Raw genomic sequence first — 9,598 nt, forward strand, 5'->3', positions numbered from 1 at the left:
GCTGGTGAGGACGCGCAGCCCCGGTCAGAGGATCTGGATTTAAAGAGACCGCAGACCAGGGAGGCTGATGTGGATATGTAGAAAAAAAAAAAAAAAAAAAAAAAAAGATAAGAAGACAGGCCCTTCCTGTGTCTCTGAGGCTCTACTACCACAAGACAACTGAGAGATTCAGGAACCAGAAGAGAAAAAATAGGACCAATGGCCCTGTAGTTTACCGGCCAAATCAGAAGTTTTGGGAAATGTATCCAGATGCCATTTATTATCACCCAGTTCTGTGTATTTATTCTATTACAGAAATAGCCCATGTTTTGGTCATATTCCAATCAGATCTGTTAAAAAATTCAAATTCCAACTTGATATCATTGATACTGATTTATTGGATCAATCCACGTCCTATCTGTTATAATGGCTGTTTGACACCTGTGGTTTGGAGTAATATGACCAAATTAGTATTATTATTAGTATGAGTAGAAATAAAGCAGAGAGAGAGAGAGAGAGAGAGATCAAACACAATACATAATAAATTTGAAGTATAAAAACAGACCTACATAAAAATAAAAATAAACCCTTGATTATTAAACTGTGAGGTGCAAAAAAAAAAATGACAACAAAGATAAATTAAAAAAAAAAAAAAAAGATAAGCCGAAGACAGGCCCTTCCTGTGTCTCTGAGACACTACTACCACAACACAACTGAGAGATGCAGGAACCAGAAGAGAAAAAATAGGACCAATGGCCCTGTAGCTTACCGGCCAAATTAAAAGCTTTGGGAAATGTATCCAGATGCCATTTATTATCACCCAGTTCTGTGTATTTATTCTATTACAGAAATAGCCCATGTTTTGGTCATATTCCAATCACATCTGTAAAAAATTCAAATTCCAACTTGATATCATTGATACTGATTTATTGGATCAATCCACTTCCTATCTGTTATAATGGGAAAATTTTTCAAAGTCGCACCAAATCCAGAATCAGATCCGGATCAAAATAATTTCAATACCTTGTGTTGACATCATCATACAGAAGCTGTATACCAAGTCTGAAGTCAATCAGAACTGGAGTTTCGGAGAAGAAGATGATTGAAATTTTTTCCCCATAAGAGCCCATGTTAAATTTTCCATAAGTTCCAGATCCAGAAGAAGATGCTGATCAGCATGTGGCCATTATGTTTTGGTCATCTCCCCATCAGGGCTGGACTGTAGAAATTTACACTGGATATCATTTATATTTACTGAGTTATTGCATCGATCCACTTCCTATCTCTTATAATGGGGACATTTTTCAAAGTGGCACCAAATCCAGAATCAGATCCGGATCCAAATAATTTCACTAACTTTTGTTGACATCATCATAAAGAAGCTGTATACCAAGTTTGAAGTTAATCGGAATTGTACAGGGTGTCCCATAAGTCTCCATACATAGGAGACATAATACATTCCATACATATACGGTTCTAACATGTATTTCTTTATATTTCTTCTTTATAGTTCTTCAGCAGTGGAGGACACGCATTGAAATGTGTTCCCAACAAAATGGCAGTCATATACAGGGGTTGGACAAAATAATGGAAACACCTTAAAAAATCAACAAAATATAATTACCTCCGCCAAGGAGGTTATGTTTTTGCCAGGGTTTGTTTGTTTGTTTGTTTGTTTGTTTGTTTGTTTGTCTGTCCGTTAGTGTGCAACATAACTCAAAAAGTTATGGACAGATTTGGATGAAATTTTCAGGGTTTGTTGGAAATGGGATAAGGAAGAAATGATTAACTTTTGGGGGTGATCCGGAAGAAATCCTGGATTCTGGATCACTTTGAAATTTTCGTTAACATTGTGGTAAATTGGGCCAAAATTTTCGTTTCCCAATATCTCGCTTAATTATTGACCAAAACTCATGAAATTTAACTCAGGAATTGACAATGGGGTCCTCTATCACATTTCAAAGGCTGATCCGGATCTGATCCAGAAGGCAGATTTTATTTTTAAAAATAAATGTAGGATTTGTATCACCGATTATGTGGGGAATTTTTGCGCTTGGCGGAGGTCTGCGCTCTCCGAGTGCTTTTCTAGTATATAAATAAAAGTGGTTTATGTCAAGAAACGTTTATTTTTCCTATGTATGGAGACTTATGGGACACCCTGTAGTTTTGGAGAAGAAGACAATTGAAATTTTCGTAACAGACGCCGCATGACGACAACAGCTTAGGGCACAGGTGTCAAACTCCGGTCCTCGAGGGCCACTTTCCTGCAGGTTTTAGATATTTTCCTCTTCCAGCACACCTGGTTCAATTAATGATCAGCTCATCAACATGCTCTGCAGAAGCCTGATAACGATGTAATGGCTTCCAGGTGTGATGGAAGAGGGAAATATCTAAAACATGCAGGATACCGGCCCTCGAGGACCGGAGTTTGACACCCCCTGGCTTAGGGCCTGTCAGCCGGTAAGCTAAAAAATGGAACATAAAGCATCTGCTGATCCATCCTGTATAACAGAAGGTGAAAGATATGAGTCATCCACATATAGAGCACATGTTAGGATTATTGAACCCCCTCAACCTTTCATCTGTAGAGGGGGTTAAAGTCCCCTGGATAGTTTAGAGCAGGGGTGTCAAACTCATTTTAGTTCAGGGGCCACATTCAGCCCAATATAATCTCCAGTGGGCCGGACCAGTCAAATAATACCAGTGAAAAAAGTCAAATTACATTATGACACACATACACACACGGACACAGTGTGTGTATGTGTGTCCCAGGATTCACATAAAATCCGTTCAGAGCTGACTGCTGCAGTTTGGCATAGTTATGTGTTTGTGGTCAAGGAACAGACTAGTGAAAACGGCAAGTTGATAGGACCAATATTTTGGGAGATATTAGTAATTTGGGAATACAATAGCCTTACAATCATGATACTATGGCCAGAACACTTTGGCGGTGACTGCTGGAGCACGTACGAATACACAGCAGCATAAAAACTACGACATCTAGAACCCGGGTCAACACAGTAGTTATGATTATTTAAGCTCTGAGCCTTATTTTTAATATCTCCTGGCTTGTTTACATTATTACGACTAGATCAGTATAGAAATAAAGTCCTGAAGTATCTTGTGATGGAATATTGCGGAGAATTTTTGTTTTGTTTTACAGAATAACTCTAGTATGTGTAGCAAATAGTGCTGCAGACGGTAGTGAATTTGAACTGAGACACTTAAACTTTCATAAAAATGACCAAATATATATATAAATTTTTGTGTTTTCATTTTCCACGGTGTACACAGTACGTCTCTTCATGTCCATCCAATTATAGATGGTGAAATTCATCAAATCAAAGAAAAAAAATAGAGAAATATCACCAGATAGGAGGGGTTTTTTTTGTTTTTGTTTTTTTTTTTATAGTTTTTTCACCAGACCACCCTGCATTTGTCATTTTCTGGACGTATGTGAAGTATGTACAACAACAAAAATAAAGATATGAGGGAAAAAACAGCTTCTATAAACCAGTGTCAGTATTTAACCCTTTCATGCATACTGGTCACTACAGTGGACAGCTATTCTACAGCTGTTCTCTTGTATATTCATGGATTTTTTAATTTTTTTTACACATATCTTTATTAAAGTTTTAAGACATTACATATCTTTTCTGACATGAATTGGTAACATTATGTAGATCTCTCCTGAGCATAAACCCCGAGAATCACAGGACCTCCCCATAGTTTTCACATAATTTATCAGTAAATACATGTTTCTGTGCGTCAAAAATTAAATGCGTGGTGTCCAGTTGAGTGGACATTTTTGCAACTTCAAGAAAAATAGGTTTATAAGATTTTTTTTTTTTCATTATTTTTTATGTTTAGTTATTTATTTATTTGTTTGTTTGTTTGTTTGTTTGTTTTTCAGAAGAAAATTTTCAATCGCATTGTTGTTTTCAAACCTAAAGAGGAATAAAAACACTCAGGAAAAAATTTTGATTAAGGTTCTCATAATTCGTGCATGAAAGGGTTAATGTGGCCTCCCTTTGCACTCAACACGTCTGTAACACATTTGTTCAGACAATATGAGATTTATTGCATTAATTTTCTTATGTTTTATACCAGGTTTCATTCAACACATGTCTGAGGTTTTTGTTTGTGCTGCTTCTTGTCATGGGGTCAAAGGTGAAACTAAATAGTGACTTTAACTTTTACAACCCATTTAGCTCAGTTTTTTTTTTTTTTTTTTTTTTTTCATGTGTTTCTTTTAAGGTACATATTTATTGTCTTTTCTTGTTGTATCTGAGAAAAGAAAAAGAGAATGAGAAATGAATATGTATCACCTTTTCAGTTCTGCAAAAACAACAGCAAAACAAATAGTGCAGCCCTGCTATTAAAACTGTGTATTTTAATGCCTGAACATGGATGAACAAGCAAACAAATGGTTTGTTCAACACTTCGGTGTAAGTTAATACATTTTCCTTTTTTTTGTCTGTAGGATGATTCTGTAACACACAGTGTCTTGTGTGAAATAAAGGACGCTTGTGTTCAGTTTGCAAACTGTGTGATATGTGACATGTTTTACAGATTATGCTGAAAAACAATAGGTTTTTCTGTTTATGCATTCACACTTATTTATGTCCTCAGTGAAGTCATTCATAGATAGATAGATAGATAGATAGATAGATAGATAGATAGATAGAATTCAATTAACAGTTTCCAAGTATGACTTTACAGTGAATTATAGTACAGTATACAGAAAACATTCATAAAATGAATTAACCCAGTGGTTCCCAAACTTTTTACAGTGGAGTACCCCCTGAAATATACTTTTTTTTTATCCAAGTACCCCCAACTCTCGCTTCAGCATTTTTGATTGAAAAAAATAAGGCAAAATGTGTTCCTGTACCAAAGGTGTTTGTTTATATTTTCAAAACTTTGTAAACAAACAACATATATTTAACTGTAATATATATATATATATATATAAAAAAAACAACATTTTTAAAATACATTTTGGGTGCAAAATATAAACTGAAAAGTGCCCTCTTTCATTGGTAAGAAAAATAAATAAATTGGTCATTAATGAATGAATGAACCTTTCATCAACAATATCTAAAATAAACTCATTTTAAATAATATAAAATAGAAATGTTCTTAAAATGTTACCAAAGCTTAAACAAGATGATTGACAAGACAACTATTATATGAATGTATTTATTGTGTTTTATATTTCAGCATTAATTCTCATTATTTAGTTTCTATTCAGTACATGATGATTTATTTAATGTATTTTTCCAAAAAGATTTCAAGTACCCCCTGGGCTTCTTGCAAGTACCCCTGGGAGTACGTGTACCCCACTGGGAACTCTGGGAACCCCTGAATTAACCCACAAAGACCCAAACAACCACTGGCTGCCAAAATCATCTACTGATCTAAAATGTTTAATAACTTCTGAGCCACTAAACCTATTAATACATTGTAAATAACTGGTGAAAATTCAGTTCTTCATCTTTTTATGGTCATCAGATATGACCCATTTGGACGTTCAGAGGCTCCGCAGTTACCGTGGAAACACCATCATGGAGTTTGGTAAATGACAGTGCATGGACACACTTGTTTTTACATTCAATTATTCATATCTTTGCAGAAAAAGACACTTTTTCATCAGTTTTCTGTTTTTGATCGAATAAACCTCAACTTTAAACTGATCTTTTACATGATGAATAAATTAACCCTTTCATGCATGAATTATGAGAACCTTAATTGAGGCTTTTTTTTTTTTTTTTGAGTGTTTTTATTCCTCCTTAAGCATGAAAAAAACAATGAGATTGATGTTTTGGTTTTTTTTTATAGATTTACAAAAATGTCCACTCAGCTACACCATGAATTTTATTCTTGAAGCAAAGAAACATGTATTTAAAACCCAATATCATAAAGTGATATGAAAATAGTGAAATGAAACCATGTTTAATGGTGCTAATCTAATGTTTTCTCACATTTTAACATATTCTAATACTAGTTATTACTCACTTCATGGAGATAATATGCAAAAAATAACGATTAATAATTGATTTCCACTCAAGAACCAATCAAGAACAGCAAAGTTACAATAATGGTATGAACTGCAGTTTATGAGATGATGCATAAGTGTCCACTGTGTTGGTTGATATGGAACTAAAACAACTAAACCCATGAATATACAAGAGAACAGCTGTAGAATAGCTGTCCACTGTAGTGACCACTATGCATGAAAGGGTTAAATACAGGAAAATACATGATTTTCACTGAAAAAACACCAAATACAGAAGATAACACTATAATGAATTATGATAAATCTCTTATTAAAGGTTCAATATGGAGAAAAATGAATTTGGGAAATTTCACAAAAGTAGCTCTGGGTCTTTATGGGTTAAGCTTCACAGCTTCTTGTTTGGGTGTCGGTTAGAGTATCATGCTTCTGCTGCCACAAAAAGACAAAAAAGATGTCTACGAATGACGACATAAGAATATATATTATAAGGTTTAGGAAACTCCCTAAGAGGTTCAGGCGGTTTAACCCTCCGGTATCTTGTCCAGCAAGGCTCTTACTAAGCACCAAGTGTGCCTTTTTTTGCACACTTGTGGAATAATGTCAAAAAAATTTTCATACAGTTTGTTTTTAATTCTTTTACACTTTTTTCTATTTCATCAACTTGAGCCGTAAATAAAAACACCAAATACTCAATAACTGTTACTTTTTTTTAACCCTTTAAATGCCGTGTTTGTAATGTAAACAAACCATTTTTTAAAATGCAAAAAACAAAAAAAATATTTTTTTTTTCAATATACTCCATAAAAAGTAGATCACATATTATTTGATTTTTTTCATCCTGGCATATGTCAGTGATTAACTCCAACACTGGTTAATTTGCATTATTATTTTTGGCGCTAGGTCAAATGTTCAAAAATACTAGCATCTGTCACCAAGTGTGCGTAAAATGCACACCTATAAATCAAACTATTAAATATTATATATTGATTTATTTTTCTGCTCTAATTTGATTTTATTTTTGTAAATCAAGGTCAGCCCTAATCATACATATCAAATGGAGGAAATAGTGCATTTTAGGCACACTTGGGAGACAGATGCTAGTCTTGTAATTTTGTTTTGTTTACAATGTGCACATTTTAGTTGGTGGCCAGAATTTTAAAGATCATGCAAAAATGAACAACTTTTGAATTCTAACCTTATTTAACCCATAAAGACCCAGCACTACTTTTGTGTCAGTTCCCAAATGAAATTTTTTCTATATCTAACCTGTCTTAAGTTATTTATCACCATTTATTATAATATTATCTTCTGTATTTTGCATTTTATCAGTATAAATAATGTATTTTCCTATATTTAATTTACTGATCATGAAGATGTTCATAAAAGCTCAGATCAAAGTTGAAGGTTATTATATAAAAAACAGCGAAAACTGCAGAAAAAGTGACTTTTTTGGTAAAATATGTCACTACCTGAACATAAACCAAGCATTTCCATCCACTGTCATTGATTCAACTCCATCGGTTTTACTGGTGAATCAATGTTGGAGAAGATGACAGTGTTTCCACGGTTACTACAGAGCCCCTGAACGTCCAAATGGGTCATATCTGATGACCATGAAAAGATGAAAAACTGTATTTTACACCAATTATTTACATGGATTGATAGGATTAGTGGATCAATAGGTATTAAACAGTTTAGATCAGTAGATGCCTTTGGTCGGTGATGGATGTGTGGGTCTTTATGGGTTAAATTGTAAAAAATAATATGAATTTTTTTTAAAACGAAGTGCAAAGTGTGCCTAAAAGGCGCACCCGGATAGCGGAGGGTTAATGTCATTGCAGGTAAAAATGTGTCGGATGCAGATACAGATTCAACCAATCAGAGGCGAGAACATGTAATCTCACATATTCTGAGGCTGACTGAAACAAGAGAATGCCTGAAGCACACATGCTGCAGCCATTCTATGAATAGCAGACACACAGGCCATCGGATATGTACCAGTTAAGTCAGTGGACAACCCCAGTTGGCCGCCGTTGACAGTCGACTTAATATTCTGGAAATCCCTTCCAAGTGTACAGAACCTATTGATTTATCGGGATCCTTCCACTGGGAGAAGGTTCTATTTTAGTCTAGTGAAGGTCTAATTTCTCTAATAGGACTGGTTTCATCTTAAATCCAGACCGACTTGACACGTTCCTGCTTTATTGGTAGCAGCTCTGGTCTGTGCCCAGGAAAAGCACTGGGTATTGTTCACGAAGTGTTCAATAAGAGATTTCAGACACACTCCACTTTCCAGTCCACAGAGGTTTCGCTCTTACGCTTTGACGCCAAATGCAATTTCTTTATTGTACAAAACATTTTGTCCCGAAGGGAAAAAAAAAAAAAAAAGTGCGCCAGGAGCCAACATCCATTTTCAGACTGTTGCAGTTAATATATACAGTCAACTCATATCCTCAGTGGTATTCATATGTCTGTGTTGTTGGAATGTTTAGTGTAGTTTATTCTTACAAACCGTCAAGAATGCATTATGCGCTTTAACAATGTTTGATTGGCTCACATGGTACCAATCAACCGGGCTCTTGGCTGTCTGAAGGAGGTCAAATGCCAAACCTCAAACCTTTACAACCAGCTATCTCTGCCACACTGGAATGCACAGCAGCAGCTTAGCGTTCTGCTGGAGTTTGATTCAGATATACATTTAGCAAATTATCAACGTACACTTCAGCAGTTGTGGGGCATTTCTAGTTGAAAATGCACAAACAGACTGAAAACGACCAAACAGAGTACATACAGACATGGAAAAAAATATTAGACCACCCTTGTTTTCTTCAATTTCTTGTTCATTTTAACGCCTGGTACGACTAAAGGTACATTTGTTTGGACAAATATAATGATAACAACAAAAATAGCTCCTAAGAGTTTAATTTCAGAGCTGATATCTATCCATTTTCCATGTTCTCTTGATAATAACCAAAATCACTTCAGTATTTACCGAGGTTATTATCGTTAACGAAAACTAATGAAATGACGAAAACTAGAATTGAAAAAACATTTTCGTTAACTGAAATAAATAAAAACTATCATTAAAAGAAAAAAAAAAAACGATAACTGAAACTGTATTGTGTGCTTATGAAACTAAAACGGATAAAAATTATGGATAAAATTCCCTTCGTTTTCCTCGTTTGTAAGCGTCGGATTGATATGAAAGTGATTTATTTCACTCTAGCAATTTTAGCTAGCGGCACCATAAGGCACTTCAGCGTCCGTCACTTGTCGTCACTTGTGGTTTAGAGTCATCTTCTGGTCCCCATTCTACCTGGAAACATGGAGACTAAAGTTGGGAGAAAGCAGCAGAGTCCTGTCTGGGATTTATTTGAATACGACGGTGAAGAAGAGAAAAGATACGACAAAACTAAGCGTTTGGAAAAAAATGAAAACTAATAAAAACTAGCAAACCTGCTTTAAAAACTAATTAAAACTAACTGAATTAGAGAAAAAAAGTCAAAACTAAATAAAACTAAACTATAATGAAAAATCCAAAACTATTTCAACCTTGGTGCTATTGCGTTGTACTGACAAAAACAGTGCTTTTAGGCATTC

The sequence above is a fragment of the Sphaeramia orbicularis genome, chromosome 20 (genome assembly GCF_902148855.1).
Source record: "Sphaeramia orbicularis chromosome 20, fSphaOr1.1, whole genome shotgun sequence".
Taxonomy (NCBI): Eukaryota; Metazoa; Chordata; class Actinopteri; order Kurtiformes; family Apogonidae; genus Sphaeramia; species Sphaeramia orbicularis.